A 19,708-nucleotide genomic window follows, 5' to 3' on the forward strand; every position below is an offset into this window, starting at 1 on the left:
TGTGCAGGGATGTGGAAATACCAATCATCGTATTCAAGGTAGGTAAGGCACTTCGCGTTACATATTTCCAGGAAAAAAATAAGCAATAGCACCTGTCATTGAGCTTCGTAATTGATTTCGCTTTTCTTACTACTCAATTCAAAAAATTTGAAAATCTTGAGGGTTGCAATTGGATTCTTCATAAGTTATCCGCAACAAAATTCTAAAGAAGAAAGGATTTTTTTTTTTTTTTAAGGGGGGATTTGTTAGTAGCTTAAGTATTTATGATAAATATTAGTAAATAATGAGTATGTGTGTCCAATCACAAATGGTGATTTCTCAACACTGTTAGAAATTTGTAATTTTAATTGTTAGGATTTGTTTGCTTTAGCAATTAGGACTTATCATTCGTAGGGATTTAAACCTACTTGTCAGAAAAGGGGAAGTAAACTTACAACTAACTTAATTGCTAACTTATTGGCTATAAAGAGAGCTTATCGTAGCAATTGAGGATTGCAACGATTTTTGTCGAAAATTGGTAATAATTTTATTTGACATAGCTTCTAATGGTTCAACACCAGTAAGTCTATGTAATTCGAGTGTACCAAACCAAGGAGGACGCTTCAAAATCATTTTCAGAATTTTATTCTGAATCCTTTGGAGCGTTTTCTTCCTTGTTGAACAGCAACTTGACCAGATCGGTACAGCATAAAGCATTGCTGGTCTAAAAATTTGTTTGTAAATCAAAAGTTTGTTCTTTAAACAAAGTTTAGAATTCCTGTTAATGAGAGGATATAAACATCTCGTATATTTGATGCACTTGGCTTGTATACTCTCAATGTGCTCTTTGAAAATAAGTTTTTTATCATAAATTAGTCCCAAGTACTTAACCTTGTCGGACCAACTTAAAATAACCCCATTCATCTTGACAACGTGATTATTGTTTGGCTTGAGGAAAGAAGCCCTAGGCTTATGCGGAAAAATTATCATTTGAGTTTTAGAAGCATTGGGAGAGATTTTCCACTTTTGCAAGTAGGAAGAAAAAATATCTAAACTTTTCTGCAATCGACTGCATATGACACGAAGACTTTTTCCTTTTACGGAAATGCTTGTGTCATCGCAGAACAATGACTTTGTGCATCCTGGAGGCAAATCAGGAAGATCTGAAGTGAATATGTTGTACAGGACTGGACCCAAGACTGAACCTTGAGGCACACCTGCTCTGACAGGAAATTTATCAGATTTTGAATTCTGATAGACAACCTGCAGAGTTCGATCAGTAAGATAATTTTTTAAAATTTTGATTAGGAAAATTGGAAAATTAAAAGTTTGCAATTTCGCAATCAAACCTTTATGCCAAACACTGTCGAAGGCTTTTTCTATGTCTAAAAGAGCAGCTCCAGTGGAATAACCTTCAGATTTGTTAGCTCGTATCATATTAGTAACTCTGAGCAATTGATGAGTAGTGGAATGCCCATGGCGAAATCCAAACTGTTCATTTGCAAAAATTGAATTTTCGTTGATGTGTGACATCATTCTGTTAAGAATAACTCTCTCAAACAGTTTACTTATTGAAGAAAGCAAACTGATTGGTCGATAACTTGAAACTTCAGCTGGGTTCTTATCCGGTTTTAAAATGGGAGTAATTTACATTTTTCCATAATTTGGGAAAATATGCAATTTTGAAGCAGCAATTGAAAATTTTCACTAAAAAATCCATTGTGCTCTCAGGGAGATGTTTGATTAGTATATTAAAGATTCCATCGTCACCAGGTGCTTTCATATTTTTGAAATTTTTAATAATTGATTTAATCTCATTCAAGTTAGTTTCAATTATTTCTGCAGGTAAAAAATTCTGGGAAGAAATTAAATCAAATTGACGTGTGACTTCATTTTCGATTGGACTCACAAAATTCAAATTTGAGTTATGAACACTCTCAAACTGCTGAGCAAGTCTTTGAGCCTTTTGTTCATTGGATACAAGAAAACGTTCACCATCTTTTAAAACTGGAATAGGCTTTGAAGGTTTCTTAAGAATCTTCGACAGCTTCCAAAATGGTTTTGAATATGGTTTCAATTTTTCAACTTTAGTCTCAAAATTTTGATTCCTCAGAAGAGTAAATCTATGCTTAATCTCTTTCTGTAAATCTTTATAAATAGTTTTAAAAACAGGGTCACGAGAACGTTGATATTGACGTCTGCGGACATTTTTCAAACGAATTAGAAGTTGAAGATTTTCGTCAATTATTGGTGAATCAAATTTCACTTGAGCCTTTGGAACAGAATAATTCCTGGCCTCAACAATTGCACATTTTAATGCTTCCAAAGCGGAATCAATATTCACTTCGTTTTGCAAATCAAGCTCATTATTGAAATTTCTCTCAATATAATTTTTGTATCTTTCCCAATTAGCTTTGTTATAATTAAAAACAGAGCTCATAGGGTTTAAAACTGATTCATGTGATAAAGAAAAAGTTATTGGAAGATGGTCAGAATCAAAGTCAGCATGTGTGATCAAATCACTACATACATGACTTTGATCTGTCAGCACCAAATCAATTGTTGAAGGGTTTCTTATAGAAGAAAAGCATGTAGGACTATTCGGAGACAAAATAGAATAGTATCCTGAAGAACAATCATTGAATAAAATTTTGCCATTGGAATTACTTTGAGAATTATTCCATGAACGATGTTTAGCGTTAAAATCGCCGATTATAAAAAATTTCGAACGATTTCTGGTGAGTTTTTGTAAATCACCTTTAAAATAATTTTTGAGCTCGCGTGTGCATTGAAATGGTAAATATGCTGCGGCAATAAATAAAATCCCAAGTTCAGTTTGAACTTCAATTCCCAAAGTTTCAATAACTTTCGTCTCAAGATGGGGAAGAGCACGATGTTTGATTCGGCGATGAATAACAATTGCAACTCCACCGCCGGAACCCTGAATCCTATCATATCTATGAACCACGTAATTGGGATCATATTTTAATTTTATGTTAGGTTTCAAAAATGTTTCAGTAATAATTGCAATATGCACATTATTTACTGTTAAAAAATTAAAAAGCTCATTCTCATTGGCCTTCAATGAGCGAGCATTCCAATTTAATATTTTAATTGTTTTATTTAAAATCATTGCTAAATTTTAAATTAGAAACAATTTTAATAGTAAAATTTGTGCCTATTTGAATGGCTTCAAACATTGATTTTGCCTGCAACATGGCGTTCATAAGATCGAACATTGCCTGTTGCAAAAAAAGAAAGTTTACCTGCCGTAATAGGCCCCAGGCAGTTGACATTAGAAAAAATATTTTCGGCAGCAATATTAGCTGGAGTAATAGGTGTACAATTATTTTCTAGCGTGTTTTGCTTACCCATATTAACGGTCATTTTCGAACTACCAACACTAGGCGGTATAATGTTCGAACTACCTGTAACCTGTGCATAAGTTAAACGGGTATGCAAAGGAGTAGGTAAACTATGCGTCACTGGTACGCTTGGAGAATTTTGTTTTGAAGTTGGTTTTAATTGAGAAATTGAATTTTATTTACCTTGCCTTGCCTTAACAATTGCTAAACGGACTGGGCATTGATAAAAATTTGACATATGGTTGCCGTTACAATTCGCACAGCGAAAATTTTTACTCTCTTTCACAGGACATGTGTCCTTTTTGTGAGAAGAGTCTCCACAATTAAGACATTTTTGGTCCATGTTACAGAATTTGGAACCATGGCCATAACGTTGGCAAGTACGGCATTGGGTGATATGCTTTTCACCTCCGCCATACTTCCTATAAGTTTCCCACTTTACACGCACATTATACAAAGCATGTGCTTTTCCAAAAAAATTTAAGTTGTTAACCTCATTGCGGTTAAAATGAATTAAATAATTAACAAGGGAAATTCCAGTTCTCTGACTGTTTTCGCCTCGTGATTTTTGTTTCATTAGAATTACTTGGGTAGGGGCTATGCCAAGTAATTCTGTTAAAGTAAGTTTGATCTCATCAACGGTTTGATCGTTGGTGAGACCTTTCAAGACAACCTTGAACGGCTTGGCGTTCTTGGTGTCATATGTAAAAAATTTGTACATCTTGCCAGTTAAATACTGAACAAGACGATCACGACCCTTTACAGAGTCGGCTAATAAGCGGCATTCACCTCTACGGCCAATTTGATAGGTAACTTTAACGTCAGAAACAAACGTTGAAAGTTCCTTTTTGAATATATTAAATTCAGAAGAAATAGTTACCACAATAGGTGGAACTTTCTCCTTTTTTAAAGATTTTATATTTTGTATAGTTTCATTATTGGTAACTTCCATTTCACCAGCTTCTTGCTCAGGCAAAATATCAAAAGGATTGTCACTACAGACACTCGATGTGTCAGAAAGAGATGCCTCTCTTTTCCTCCCCACAGCGATGCGAGGTTTCTTTTTCCGTCCAGCCATTTCAGGTGATACGAAAAAAGTTAAAACAAATGTTAAATTCAAAAGTAGGTAGTCTTGAGAAAGACTGATGGGTAATAACTTTCAGGTAGTCTTTAAAAGACACACTGACAAAACACAAACTTTGAAGCTATAGGCAGTAAAAGACCAGTCCACAAGCAACCGAAAAAACGTCTGATCTGTAGGACAGTTCAAGACGCACGTAAAGAAGAAAGGATTGTTTCCTAATTATCATAACGTATAACGACGAATAAAACATTTGATTTTCAATCGATCAATATGCATTCTTCATTTCACCTTATTGTGTTGGCTCGATTCCAAAAGATTTCAACAAAATAAAATTCGATTTATTAGACTCAAAGTGGTTATAAAGGATTTCCAATGAACTTGTTCCGCTTTTATGATAAAAAGTGATTTATGAAGGAAGAAATTAGACTGAATAATGCAAGGCTTCTGGCTTTCTTGAATAACGCGTCAAGTCCTATGGTTACTCCACCCCAGTGGCTTGGGATGTATTTAGTGGCAATTCAGCTTATATTCACTCTTCCCATAATGTTCGAATCCGGTTTGCAGTACAACAGATTATTCCATCTGTGCCGGGAGATTTAGGATGGGGAACCTATTTTAAGCAGTTTATGGAGCCGTCGGTGTATTGAGATGAAATACTCGAGATGCGCAATATGAAATACAAACATAAGTATATCAATTTGTTTACTATCTTTCTCTCTGTCAGCACTCGTTTTCAGATTATGAAACTACTTTAGCATACTTTAACAATAACCAATTAAAGTTCCCAATCGAGTGACACTATTCCAATCACCCCGAACCTATTTTAAGCATCTGTTTTGTAAAGGATTTTCTTCGGCACCCGAAGTGGCGCCTGAATAGCTGCGATTTTTGTTGATTTTCGACGTAGAGCTACGTCTCTCAGGAAATTCGGCTACATAGGGTTGTAAAATAAAAATCTAAAAACGGAAAGAGGGAAAATATGTTCAATTTGTTTTTTTTTTTAATAGATTTTCACCATTCGGAAAATTATCTATGCATCTGCCCAAATGCTGAAAATTGTAATTTTGTCATTCGAACTACTGTGCTATCTGATTGATCATTTGATACTTGTTTCCTGTTTTCCCTAGCAAGGTCAACAGAATCATATACCTAGTAAGCCAAGAATACACTCTTTGAGTTGTATAAAAGACTGTCTCTGTTCAAACCGATTCTTTTACTGTTAGATGGCGACTAGGATGGTCCCAATTGAGTAGCAGCGGATATCACCAGCGGTAGTGGCAGCAACGTCAGCGATAGGTGCAGCGGCACTTCCTCTAGCGGCAGCGTTAGTGGCCATCCACATACCACGTGAACAGATTTTTAACGATTTTGAACGATGGCGATTTTTTTCTTGTTTTGATGACATCTCAATAACCACTGAACCGATTGTTCTGAAATTTTGCAAATGTGAATAATAAACTCCTATCTAGTTATACCCAGCTTTTCATTAATTTTAACTCACGGTCAAAAAATTTACATACGGATAAAAATGGTGCATTTTTCTGAGTATAGGCCTCACAACATTGCAAGAGCTGATCATACATGCAGTAGTCGTGCATCACTACATGTTTTTCTCGAGAAAAGCTGATAATTGTACATTTTAAAAATACTGCTGGCTATATTGTTGCAACCACACCACTCCCCAGAAGATTAAGCAGTTGTTGTAGTCTCAGGCAGGTAGTATCGTTGCGAATTATCATGTAGATTTTCACATCATCTGCATAAAGTAATCTTGAAAAAAGTGGCTACATCGCTGCGTGCACTTGGCCGGGAAGTTTGTGCATGCGGTGAAACAGTGAAAAAGTATTTGGAGAAAATGGACATACATGTCAGGAAGCGGCCGCTGGTCTCGGAGCTGCAGGCAATGACGCAGCGACAGCGGTTGAATAAGATGGTCAAGTCGATTTTCCCGGCGAATCGCGACGTGGCAGTGGTGATGGACGATGAGACCTATCTCACCCTTTTATTTTTTTTTTTTTTTTTTTTTAAAGGTGGCGGGGAAATCTGCAAACAGACACCTGAGAAGAGAACTCAGGGTGTGGGGATGAGACTAGGGGAGAGATGCTGGGGTAGTTACACTCGCCCAGACACCTACTGATCCCTGTCCCGACCCACTAAAACCCCTACAGTCTCCAGCCCTGGTCTTCCCGGAACGACGGTTAAGTATTACGTCGGGGAGTGGCTTTTGTGCGTGATTCACCCTCTTTACTCTTATAACCTCCTAGCTAACTACCTGGAAACTGGTAATTAGCTACCAATGGCGTGTTGGTGGTTGACCCGCCACACACGTTGCAGCTCCAGAACAATCTGAGAGGCGGCCGCACAGACCGCGTTCCAGATGTCCGGGTCGTCGCACATCCTCCGGACTAGATTGTTCGGAGTAGTGCCAGGCCCGCTCACAGCCATCATGTTGCTCCTCGCTCTTGCGAAACGGGGACATACGAAGAAGACATGCTCAGCAGTCTCCTCCTCCTCCACGCACTCGGGACACATGGGGGACACCGCGTGTCAGAACCTGTGCAGATATTGCCTGAAACAACCATGGCCTGACAGAATTTGTGTCAGGTGGAAGTTCACTTCACCATGTCGTCTCCCGACCCAGCCGGATATCTCCGGTATGAGTCGGTGCGTCCATCTGCCCTTTGTGGAGTTGGACCATTCCCGCTGCCAGCGGAGCATCGAGAATGACCTTCTGGTACCTCGTATGCCCCTTGTGTCACGTTGGTCGAAACACTCTCTGTCCTTCTTGATGGCGATGCTGATAGGCATCATGCCGGACAAGACACAGATTGCATCGTATGACACCGTACGATACGCACTCGCAACTCTCAGGCACATGAGCCTGTAGGTACTTTCCAGTTTACCACGGTAACTGTTAGTACCTAGCGCTCTGGACCACACTGGCCCACCATACCTAAGTATGGACGAAACCACGCTGGCAAAAAGTCTTCGCTTGCTGCCATAAACCGCTGAGCTATTGGACATCATACGAGATAGTGCTGCAATAGCCGATGAGGCCCTCTTACAGGCATAGTCGACGTGACTCCCGAACGTGAGCTTGTCGTCCACCATAACCCCCAAGAGCTTCAGGGATCGCTTCGAGGTGATGGTGCAGTCTCCGACTCTGACCACCGCCTGTTGCTCCGATTTACGGTTGTTCACAACCGTTACCTCCGTCTTATGATGCGCGAGCTCCAGTTTCCTGGAGCGCATCCAGTCCTCGACCTTGCGTATACAGTGCGCGGCCGTTAACTCGACCTCCTCGATAGACTCGCCGTAAACCTCCAGCGTTATGTCGTCTGCAAAGCCGACGATCACAACCCCTACAGGGAACTTGAGTTTCAACACTCCGTCATACATGACATTCCACAACACCGGGCCCAGGATAGAACCTTGCGGAACTCCTGCGGTAATTGGGACGCACTTCTGACCCTCCTCCGTATCGTAAACAAGTACTCGATTCTGGAAATAATTTTCCAGAATCTTGTACAGCGACACCGGTACATGGATGCTCCTGAGCGCGAGCGCTATGGAGTCCCAACTGGCACTATTGAACGCATTCTTCACGTCGAGCGTGACGATTGCGCAGTAGCGTATTCCCCTTCTCTTGCGCTGGATTGCTACCTCCGCCGTCTTGATGACGGAAGAGATTGCGTCCAGCGTGGACCTGCCCTTCCGGAAGCCGAACTGGTTACTTGCCAGACCGTGTACACCCTCCGTGTACCTCACCAGTCTGTTGAGGATGATCCTCTCAAGCACCTTGCCCGCGGTGTCCAGCAGGCAGATAGGCCTATATGCCGATGGGTCCCCTGGCGGTTTCCCAGCCTTCGGCAATAAGACCAGTCTCTGCCGCTTCCACCTGTCCGGAAAGAGACAGTCATCCAGGCACCTCTGCATGACTGCCCTGAACAGCCCGGGGGCCGTTTTTATCGCCAGTCTGATCGCCAGGTTAGGGATACCATCCGGTCCCGGTGCCTTGCTCACCTTTAGGGATTTGGCGATCACGATGAGTTCCTCATTAGTAACCCTTGCCTCCTCCCCTGCCTCGACACGGCTGTCGTCGCTCACGGATTGGATGCTCGGCAGGTTGGCCGACCATCTCTGGTCTATGTCTGAGATACTGGAACGTCGGACGTGAGACTCGACTGCCGGAGGCCAAGGACTTGGCTCGTGGCGTGGAAAGAGTCCCTCGATGATGCGCTCCAGCATCGCTGGTGATCGCTCTGCAGGCGCCAGCGCGCCTTTAGTCTTGGCCATTACGATCCTGTAGGCGTCACCCCACGGATTTGTATTGGCACTCGCACATAGCCTATCGAAGCAGGCCCTCTTGCTGGCCTTTATCGCACTCTTTAGCATCGATCTTGCCGAACTGAATGCTGCGCGGCGCTCTGTCCTCTCTTCTTCGTTTCGCGCACGCTGCATCCTCCGTCTTGCACGGAGGCACGCACTGCGAAGGTCGGCTATCGCGTCCGTCCACCAGTAAACCGGTGGCTTTCCATTCCTAGGTTGGCGAGTCCTAGGCATGGTGGCGTCGCACGCCCGCGATAACATAGCAACTAGTTGGTCAGCAGTCGGGCGGAGCCAACTGCCCCCCTCGCGCTCCCTTCTCATTGCCTCTTCGAATACCTCGGCATCAAAGTGCGATGTCTTCCACCCGCGAACGGTCGGAGTGTTGGCTCTACCCGTCGCTTGCCGCCTCTCGTTGTTGTCTACACTATAACAGACCGCCTGGTGGTCGCTATTAGTGTAGCCATCGTCTACCCTCCAGTTCTTGATCAGTCCTGGGCTGGAGAACGTCACGTCGATGATCGACTCCGCACCATTTCTGCTAAATGTACTTTTGTTCCCAACGTTGGCCAGATCTAGGTTGAGCTTTGCAAAAGCCCCCAACAGGATCTGGCCCCTCTGGTTCGTGAAGCGACTTCCCCACTCAACAGCCCAAGCGTTGAAGTCGCCCGCCACCACCAACGGCGTTAGGCCCGTTAGCTCCATGGATAGGAGGTCGACCATCTGGGTGAACCTTTCGGTAGACCAACGTGGCGGAGCATAGCAACTGCAGTAGAACTCTCCGTTTACCTTAGCAACTACGTACCCTTCTTCTGAGGTTGAGACAACCTCCTGAACCGGGAACTTGCTCGTCGTACATATGGCCGCCAAACTGGACTTATCCGCAACCCAGTTACCGTTTCCGGGAGGGATGCGGTAGGGATCCGATATGACGGCGATGTCCGACAACGACTCAGTGGCTGCTTGGTGTAGCAGCTGCTGAGCCGCGAAGCAATGGTTCAGGTTCAGTTGCGTCACCCTCACGCCCGTGGTTTCGCAGCCGGCTTACCGGCTGGGCACCTGGGGCCTCCCATAAAGTGTTTGGCGTCCCGTTTCCCGGAACATACCATGCACTTGGGAGACTCCACACAGTCCTTTGCTTTATGGCCTGCACCTCCACATCGCCTGCACAGCTGGCTCCTATCGGGCCCCTTGCAGGTCCAGGACTTATGTCCGCCTTCAAAGCACCGGAAGCAAATGTCTGGTTGCTGTAGTATGCCCAGAGGATATACAGACCAGCCGACCTTCAACTTGCCCTCTTTCAGGGCCAGGTTAGCGTCCGCCGACGGTAGTCGGAAGGTAGCTATCTGGGTCCCCGCCGGACCTTTGCGGAGGCGGATTGACTCCTTAGCCACCTCCACCCCGCACTTCGCTTTTAGGGCTTGTGCAATGTCGCACCCCTCAGTGATTTCGTCCAGGTTTTTAAGCTGGAGAGTCACTTCTGAAGTGAGTGCCCGCACTTGCACCTCCTTCCCTAGGACCTTTTCAGCTACCGTTTTGTAGGTAGCCCCCTTGTTCTTGGCGTCCTTCCGGAGCTCAAGTATCATCTCGCCAGTGCGAGATCGGCGGATACTCCGCACATCCGCCCCCAGATCCTTGAGCTGGGTTTCCCCCCTCATCTTCTTCAAGACTTCTGAGTACTTCGACCCATCCGTCTTGAGTATGAGGGCATCACCCCTACTCCGCGCCTTTTTGGCCTTTTTTGGTCCTCTGGCCGCTCCGCCATCATGTCACGTCGCACCTTCCCGACGCTTCCTACCCTCTACGGTAGTCCAAGGGTTGCCCGTAGCCTCCACCTGTGCCTTTTCCGCGGTGGACCTTGAACCGGTTGGCGTGTGTTCCCGTGGGAGTAGCACGACCAATCGTTTCTTGGTGTTCCCGGGGGCCGTTTCCCCCGGGGACTGCCTCGTTCGCTTAGCGACCTGCCCCGTGGAGCAGACCGACGCGAACGAGGGGGCGTCTGTCAGCACCTCTTCAGATGCAGTCGCCCTCCCGGTCCTGGCCGCTTTCTCGGCCGCCTTCACCCGAGCTACGAGTTCTTCGTGCTCCTTTCTGGCTTCATCAATGGTGCTCCGAAGCAGGAGGAGGCTCTGCTTCAGGTCGCCAGCGATGTTTCGCCTGTTCGCCAAGAACTCGATTATGGCATCGAGTTGTTCAGACAGCGCCGCCACTTTTGGCCGCGTGTCCATACACCTTTCGACGGCCTTGACTAGCAAGGGACCGTCTACCGAGATGTCTGGTGTGGACACCGACGGATTCGCCGTTTTTCCACCTCCAGACTTCGCCGCATCCGTCTCCGCCTTCTTCTGCGGAGACCGCTGGATGCCACCTCGTGCGAAGGGATTTGGTAACCCCTCCGCACCCGTCTCTTTTGTTTTTGAGTTCAACATTTTTGTTTATTGGGTCCCCCTACCGGCCGCTATCCTTATCCATAATGGAGTAGTCGCCTAAATGGTCCCAAGGTAGTCTATGCCGGAGCAGTGAGGCCATGGCTAGGGGCGGCTGCCATAGCGCCTTATGGGCAACTATGACACCCCCGACCGGCGCAAGTCAGGAAAAGACATCTGATCCTACTCCTGCCGGGTTCCCACCCGGCAATGGACTCGGAACGTACTGGAAGGCCTGCCAGGTTTTACGGGACGGAGACCCCTGCACCGGTTGTAATCTCGCCGTTTCAAGCCGTTATCACACGACATCACTAAGGGAGCTCGGCGCAGGTGCCAGCCCAAAATCATGGTACGAAAACGAGATCCGACTCTTATCCTATAGTGATGCGACCAGTTGCCGTAATTGGGAACATTACTGGCATCAGTCCCAATGGGCGGTATAGTGCATTTGGGTGGTGGGAGCGGCACTACTCGCTCCGTCGGAGCTGCTTCCGGCCAGTGTGGCTTTTGCGAGAATTCAGCGGCCCAGTGCCTGAATCTCGCCACGACCTAGGCTAGCTCCCGCTGATGGTCCGGGACTGCTTGCTAGCAGTGAGCACTTCCGTGGCCTTCGGTAATCGCCAATTACCGACCCGTGGTGGCATTCAGCTCTGCCATACCTATCTCACCCTGGATGGCAACGACTGGCAGGGTACTTCGTATTTCACTTCTCCCACGAAGCAAGTGAGCTCCGAGGCGAAATTTATTCCACACACCAAGTTCCCCGGGAAGGTGCTTCTGTGGCTGACAATCAGCGAGAAGGGGATGTCAAAGCCGCTCTTCTTTCGCTCCAGGCTGGCCGTGAACGGGGAAATTTATAGTATGAAGTGCCTGCCAGAAGTTGCGTCGTTCACCAAGAAATACCATAAGGGCGAAGACACGGTGTTCCAGATTTGGCGTCAGCTCACTACTCCAAGCGATCGTTGGAGGAGATGGAGCGGCTGAATATCGATGTGGTACCGAAGTCGGAAAATCCGCCCAACGTCCCCCAGCTGCGTCCCATCGAGAATTTCTGGGCAAACTTGAAGCGCAACATCTATTCCAACAATTTTTTTGCGAAAACTGAAGAGGAATTGATAAATAGAACGAAGAAAGAATTTAAAAACATGCCTACACGCATGTTTTCGTCCGGCATGGTCAATGTTCCGTTGAACTGCCGGGAAGCCGGACGCGAAGTCGTAGAATTTTTTAACGAGTGGGCTAACGTAATTAGCTCCCATGTAGGGTGGTTTATCGGTTAAACAAAAACCGGTAAAACTAGTAAAACCGATTTTTTTTACAATACCGAAATACCGGTATTGAAGAGGCGAAAAAACTGGTATTTTCGGTGTTTTCTTAAAATTAAAGAAAAAAACTTGTCACAATATTCATAATTTATTGTAAGGCTAATAAATGATATCCACTTAGGTAGACATTTAGACAGAAGCAACATTGAATATAATTTACCCTTACCTATCACAATAATGTCCGCTCAGTAATCACAATCATGTCCGCGAATAAAACGCAAGTCATTATTCGTAACGTAACGTAAAGTAAAACTAAAATAATAACATATAAATATAAATTTTGATTAGGAATTTATTTTTCGTTTGGCGTCTCCATGTGCATTGCACTAGATGCACCTAGTTATGGACAAGTTGCTCCTGAAAAAATATGTATTTGTCGTTTTCACTTAATTCCCTTAAATTCGTTTGTGATTTTAATAACATAATAATCATATTCTGATTTGGCATATCGAAAATAATTATTTATCCCAAGCGTATATCAGATCAAAAATGTCAGAATTGCCGCGAGCAACAGTGATGTGTCCGTCAATCCGGTATGCTAGTGATATACAAATAATTTTCGAAAGGCGGCATCCATAAATTACGTAACGCTCATAGGGGGAAGGGGGAAGTAAGATCAGCGTTACGTAACAAAAAATCTCTGGAGAGACTCATCAAAAACTAGCTTTTTTGTTAAGCAAATTCTTCTACAGTGTTACGTATTTTTTATGGGGGGTAGGCGTTGGCGTTACGTTTCGTTACATATGAGGGTGGGGGTGCAAAAAATGAATTTTTGCGTTACGTAACTTATGGATGTCGGCAAAGCTGCGATCTGACACGTTTCAAATTTCCAAAAAGTCCGACCGTACATGATTCCGAAACTCAAACAAAGTGAACGTTTTCAGATGGTAATTACATGTGTTTGTTTTCTGATATATTCCCTTTCTGCATAGATTTAATTTTCAAAGGTAAATTTTGCAGCTTGTGTCCCTTTTGCTATCCATGTACCATTTACACACGTTTGGGGAGTCTGTTAAACTATCTGTTTCACAGCGGAGTGTGATGTAAAAACCATCCAATCCAGATAGAAACAACAATTCTCTCGGTTCTGCCAAGTACCAACAAATGAAAACAACAGATTGGTAGTTTTCACATGGATATAATTACAATGCAATTTGGACAACATAATTTCGATGATGCATAGCTGTATATCTTTGCTTCTGGGCATCAGCAATGGCTGGTCCTCTAAGAAGGAGTTTCGCATTTCATTAATTTAATCGCATGATAAATAACCCTTCTAGACTCGCACTTTTTGCGTAGAATTATCAAACAATGTTGTTTATGTCATTTTTGACGCAACTGCTTTCGTTGTTGTGTTGGTGTGTCTTGTGTTCAGATTTCTTACTTTTTTCCACTCCTACGCTATCTATTTCCACCCTCAACTAAGAAAATACCAATTCAAATGAAACTTAGCGTTATGAAGAACCACTTAGTGGTACTCCAGCGGTTTTGTCATAATGCTCTTGCCAAAGTGTTTACAGGCGTGTGTTCGTGCGTGCACTCTCTAAACTGTCAGCATCATTAATCCAACATTTAATGCGAAAGATGTATATTATATCGCCTTATGTTTCTGGACATTTTGCGAATCCACAATAGAAGGATGAACGAGGATTGAACAAGAGAAAGCGCCTACAATCTATCAACCATGGCATAATTTATCATTTTCAGCGCCGGATGCTTACGGTTGCTTTCATTGTCAATGTTTGGACGGCAGCGCACCCATCGAGAGATGGATGAATTGAGGCGAAATACGGCCTTTCTGTAACAATTTAATGAATTTCTATAGAGAGGCACGCGTAATAACGTATCATCCGCTTTCCGAAATGGAAAGGACACCAATTGACTGTACTTGATGGATGAAAAAAGGCATTTGGGGTAAGGTATATCATCTTTACCAAAAAATCATTTTTGCAATGATACAATTGCATTGACAATTATAAAATAACATAATTGAAAATACTCAAACTTAGTAGAGTTTGTAAAGTAATGAACAACTCCATACAACCTTTGTGAGCCCTGATGCTCGAAGTAGTTGATTGTTCTGCTGGAAGGCGTACAAATTGATACCAATCTGTGAATTGACAGAGACGTTGTCGAATGATGGGCGATTCCGTGAGCGCAAAGGCATCACCAGCGTATGGAAACGGCTGTAAGATTTATCATCACTATAATAACAGCGCTGGCTTGCAGCGCGTTGTGACAGGTTTGGAAGCCCGCGTCAATTTCATATGAGCTGTTTGCTATTTATGGGTTTCTTCAATAAAGGTTACCGGGTTTGCGGATGGCGGCACACATTGAAACTGAGCAGCCAAAAATGGCCGCCAGGAAGGGATATTTTTGGCAACTCGAACCTAGTCGTGCAATTTAATTGTTAAAATTCCTGAAACGAGTGAAGTATTTTATTCCTTTGTTTTCTATGTTTTCAATGCTATTACGCTAACAAAATATCTATTTATTTCTGCCAGCTATTCATTATTTTAATAGCAGTGTGCCATAACGTGGCACACAAAGCATAATGATACTGAAGGTGATGAATGTCGTTCTTCGAAATGGGTAGACAGTTGCTATGGCAAGCTGAAGATCGGTCCATGTGAATAATTGTTGACAGCTGTTGAAGCACGGGGAGCAAAAAAAACCTACACATAAATCTACCATTTCAGAGGATTTTCCGTTGGCAAAGTATATTCAAATGATTGATTACAATCTACTTCAAATTGTGAATCGTTTATTTATTATACATAATCTGTGAATGTCACATTATTCAGGGCAATTTGGGACAAGATGGTTCTCGAAAGTTTCTTGGATAAATAAGACCCTGCTGATGTATGGCTCGCTTGGCAAGGTAGTTCAAGAATGCCTCTATGAAATGATCTGGAAGCGATTTTCCTATACCGGCAATGCTGGGAATCCTGCAGCTGTATTCTTCCATCGTGAAATCCGACGCTTTTAGCAATGTTTGTCGACGAAACAATTCAGTACATTTGGCATTGAGTGCATCAGTTTGAGTTGCTGCTTCCGGTGCAAGATCTGGTTGAATGGAAGCTTGCTCTACATTCTCAACTAATTCTTCCTCTTCTACCTCTTGAACAACTTGCAAGTTGCCGGTTGAATGGATTAGCGCTTCGTGGAGTGCTGATATCTGCACGGATGCAGGACTAGTATCCGATTGTTTTGCCCTTTCCGATGTCTTTGAGTCCTTTGCAACAAGCCCGAGAATCATATTATCTGATATCTCAGCATCAAGTAAATTATTATCAACATCAATACCGCTAGCTTCAAAAATTGAGGTAACTTCCTTGCTGCGATCGCGATTACTATCACTAGTATCTGCCTTCTTGAAACTTTCCCCCACAAAAAAGTGATACAGTTCGTTAAGGTCTTTGACTTCAAGCTCTTTTCTCTCTGCCTCCTCTAAAAAGTCACGTAATGTTTGAAAGTCATGTTCACTGATACTGCTTTGTTCATGACTTCTTCTCTCGATGAAACTGCTTATCGATTTAACGGACAGTTCACACTCTCCATCGATAATTGCTTCATCTACCATGCAGATAACTCTCGATAGAACTTCGTTTGCAATTCGTGTGGCCGACGAATGTATGGAGCTCATTCGCGATCGCACGGAAGCAGGAATTGAATAGCTAGAACGTCTATGTGCCAAGTTATGATATTGCTCCTCGTGTTCTGAACTTATTTCGCCGTCGGCTCTGATTTGAAAACTGTCGTCCGAATAAGCACTTGCAGACTCTTCATCGTCGAGTGAAGTCTCCTCAATATAATTATGAGATTGACGACGGTTTGCATCTCTGGAGAATAGATATAGCAACAACCAAGGAGAACCCATATCCTTGAGCAGCTGCTGACGTTCGGCTTCCATCAGTTTGCCATAGTCATACTCTGGCAAGCTCTCCTTCAAATCATTCAAACGCTGAGTTCGTTCCTTAGCCCGTTGTAGACTGTCTTCGGCGATGGTCACCGAGCTCAAGCGCTGTTTCAAATTATCCTCCTTCAGATCGGCCAACAAGATTATCACACTATTGAAATCCGGTGCTCGACGGAGGACGCCGTATGGGTCGGTTTCATCGCCAATAAATTTAAAGTCGGAATCCAACTTAGATGGAATTTCAGAAATTTCCGAAAAACGATCGTCACCTGAGACCAACTCCGAATCAATGGTTGATTTCTGCTCCAATCCCTAGAATTGAAAATAATCAAAAATGTTTATCATCGCTTACTCTTTTATTGATTTTTTAGATTTTTGGCAAAAAAAAACGATAAGAAAAGAATTGTTGGAGTGCATACGCATGCTGTTCTGATTTTGGTAACAAACTTGCAGACAAAAAACAACGTGTTTCACACTTAGTAATCTCATTCAGGATAGTTAGATGTATGCGCATTTAAAAAATCCAATTTGGATATTTATTTACATCATTTTTGATCTGGCTGAATTCATTTTGAGGTACGACTAATTTGTAAAAAAAAAAACCTAAATCAATCCACCTAGCGATCAGACTCAGCCTTTCACATTCAAACTTATTATTTGTAAAAATAAATTTACATGAATGCCTAAATCCAACAAAGGTACATTCACTCTTTGGGTTCTAAAATATTGATGTTGTTATTGAAGTATAAAATTTAAAATTTGACGTAATTAGGTTTAAAATTAGTTTATTTGACACGGCACGATACATTTTCTGTTTTACTGAGCCAAGTACAATTCGTATCAATTCTACGTTAGCAGGGAAAAAAAGGAGGCCTTTTTTTTATTCTCGCGGCTGACTACGAGCTAGTGGGGATTTAAGGTGATAGGAGGGGAAATACAATTTTGACTTAAAACTATTTTAGAACTTTGTTTTTCAACTGGTAGAGCAATTGGATTCTTGTTTGTTGTGGGTTCAAAATATTTGTGTAAGCATAGATGCAGGCTCTTCGTTTCCGTGTCTTCAGCATAGTATATTTGTATCCTTAATCTGACAAATAGACAAAGAAAATTTTAAATTTTAATGTCAGCGTTTTTCAGAAAGCAGTATAGCTGTGTCATGTGCTGGAGATCACCGCTTCCCAGAATGTCTCTAACGGGTACGTTCGGTTGTTTTCCTCGGGCCCGAAGGGAATCTATAAGCTCGGACCTAACACCACAGTACACGGTACACGACCAAACAACATGCTCGATGTCATGGTAGCCATCGCCACAAGTGCAGTGATACCCTCTACGAAAGAGATGCGTATTTAACGTGTAGTGATTGGACATAAGTCTGGACATCACGCGAATGAAGTCCCGACCTACATCCAACCCCTTGAACCATGCTTTCGTCGATACCTTAGGAAAAATGGAATTTAGCCACCGTCCCAGTTCATCTGAGTTCCATGATGATTGCCAACTGTTGAGTGTTCTCTGACGCAAAATGCTATAAAATTCATCATAAGCAATTGGTCTACTATAAATATCGCCATCAATAGCACCCACCTTAGCTAAAGCGTCAGCCTTTTCATTGCCCGGAATGCCAAGGTAACCCGGTCATTTTTGTCTGTTAAAGCACTTAAAAACCGCCGTATTTTCCCCAGGAAATACGGGGTGTGCTTCACAGGCTTCATCGATCGCAGAGCCTCAATGGCACTGAGACTGTCTGTGAAGATGGAGTAGTGGTCTATTGGTAGGGTTTTGATGATCCCAAGGGAGTACTGAATAGCAGCTAGTTCTGCGACGTACACGGAAGCAGGAGCATCGAGTTTGTAGGAGGCGGTAAAGTTTTCGTGAAAAACACCGAAGCCAGTGGACTCATCTAGATTAGATCCGTCAGTGAAAAACCTTTTATAATAACTAACATGTTTAAACTTATTGGAAAAAATCTTAGGGATCTCTTGGGGTCGCAATCGATCCGGGATACCAGTAATGTCTTCTTTCATGGTGGTGTCGAAGAATATGGCATTATCAGAAGTATCTAAAAAGGCGACATTGAAAGGAACGTATGAAGAAGGGTTAATATCTTGAGCCATATAGTCAAAATATAAAGTCATAAATTTGGATTGAGATTGAAGGTCGACCAACTTCTCGAAATTTTCAATTACTAGTGGGTTCATAACTGTGCATCGAGTTCATAACTGTGCAGCAAACGGTAAGAGAGATTCCAAAAACGATGTTTCAACGGAAGAATACCCGCTAGCACTTCAAGACTCATCGTATGGGTCGACTGCATGCAACCTAAGACAATACGCAAACAACGATATTGTATTCTTTCTAGTTTTATAATGTGTGTTTTCGCAGCGGAGCGAAAGCAGAAACAACCGTATTCAAGAACTGACAGTATCGTTGTTTGGTATAACCTTAGAAGGTCTCCTGGGTGGGCACCCCACCAGGTTCCGGTAATCGTACGAAGAAAATTGATCCTCTGTTGGCATTTTTGTGTCAGATACCTAATATGACAAGCCCAGGTGCATTTAGAGTCGAACCAGACCCCGAGATATTTAGCGACTAAAACCTGAGTGATCGTTTTACCCGTTAATAGGAGCTTCAGCTGGGCTGGGTTATGCTTCCTAGAAAAAACGACCAGCTCAGTTTTCTCCGGAGAGAATTCGATACTCAGCTTGAGAGCCCATTCAGACAAATTATCTAAGGTATCTTGCAATGGTCCTTGCAGGTCGTTAGCTTCGCTTCCGGTAATGGATACAACGCTGTCGTCTGCAAGTTGCCTTAACGTGCATGAATTGGCAAGACATTCATCGATGTCATTAACGTAAAAATTATGTAAGAGAGGGCTTGAACATGAGTCCTGGGGAAGACCCATGTAACTAATTCGGGAAGTTGTCAATCACCATGTGAGAAATACATATGCTTTTCTGACAACAAATTGAGCAAAAAATTATTTAAATTTGGTGAAAGTCCCTGCAAATGAAGACAGAGTCAAATGCCCCCGTAATGTCCAAGAATGCAGAAGCCATTTGCTCTTTTCGAGCAAAGGCTAGTTGAATTTCAGTAGAAAGCAACGCTAGACAATCGTTCGTTCCTTTGCCCCGGCGGAAACCAAATTGAGTATCTGAAAGTAAACCATTTGTTTTGACCCATTTGTCTAACCGTAAGAGGATCATTTTCTCCATTAATTTCCGGAGGCAAGAGAGCATAGCAATCGACCTATAAGAATTGTGATCAGATGCAGGTTTTCCGGGTTT

The 19,708-nt window shown here is 43.2% G+C and overlaps 1 protein-coding gene across 8 annotated transcripts in view; it reads left to right on the forward strand.

The window, feature by feature from the left end:
* The window catches only part of LOC129718530 (uncharacterized), a 442,955-nt gene that overhangs the window by 156,642 nt on the left and 266,605 nt on the right, over positions 1-19,708 (forward strand). The window lies entirely within an intron of this gene.

This window comes from Wyeomyia smithii, chromosome 1 (assembly GCF_029784165.1).
Source record: "Wyeomyia smithii strain HCP4-BCI-WySm-NY-G18 chromosome 1, ASM2978416v1, whole genome shotgun sequence".
Classification (NCBI taxonomy): Eukaryota; Metazoa; Arthropoda; class Insecta; order Diptera; family Culicidae; genus Wyeomyia; species Wyeomyia smithii.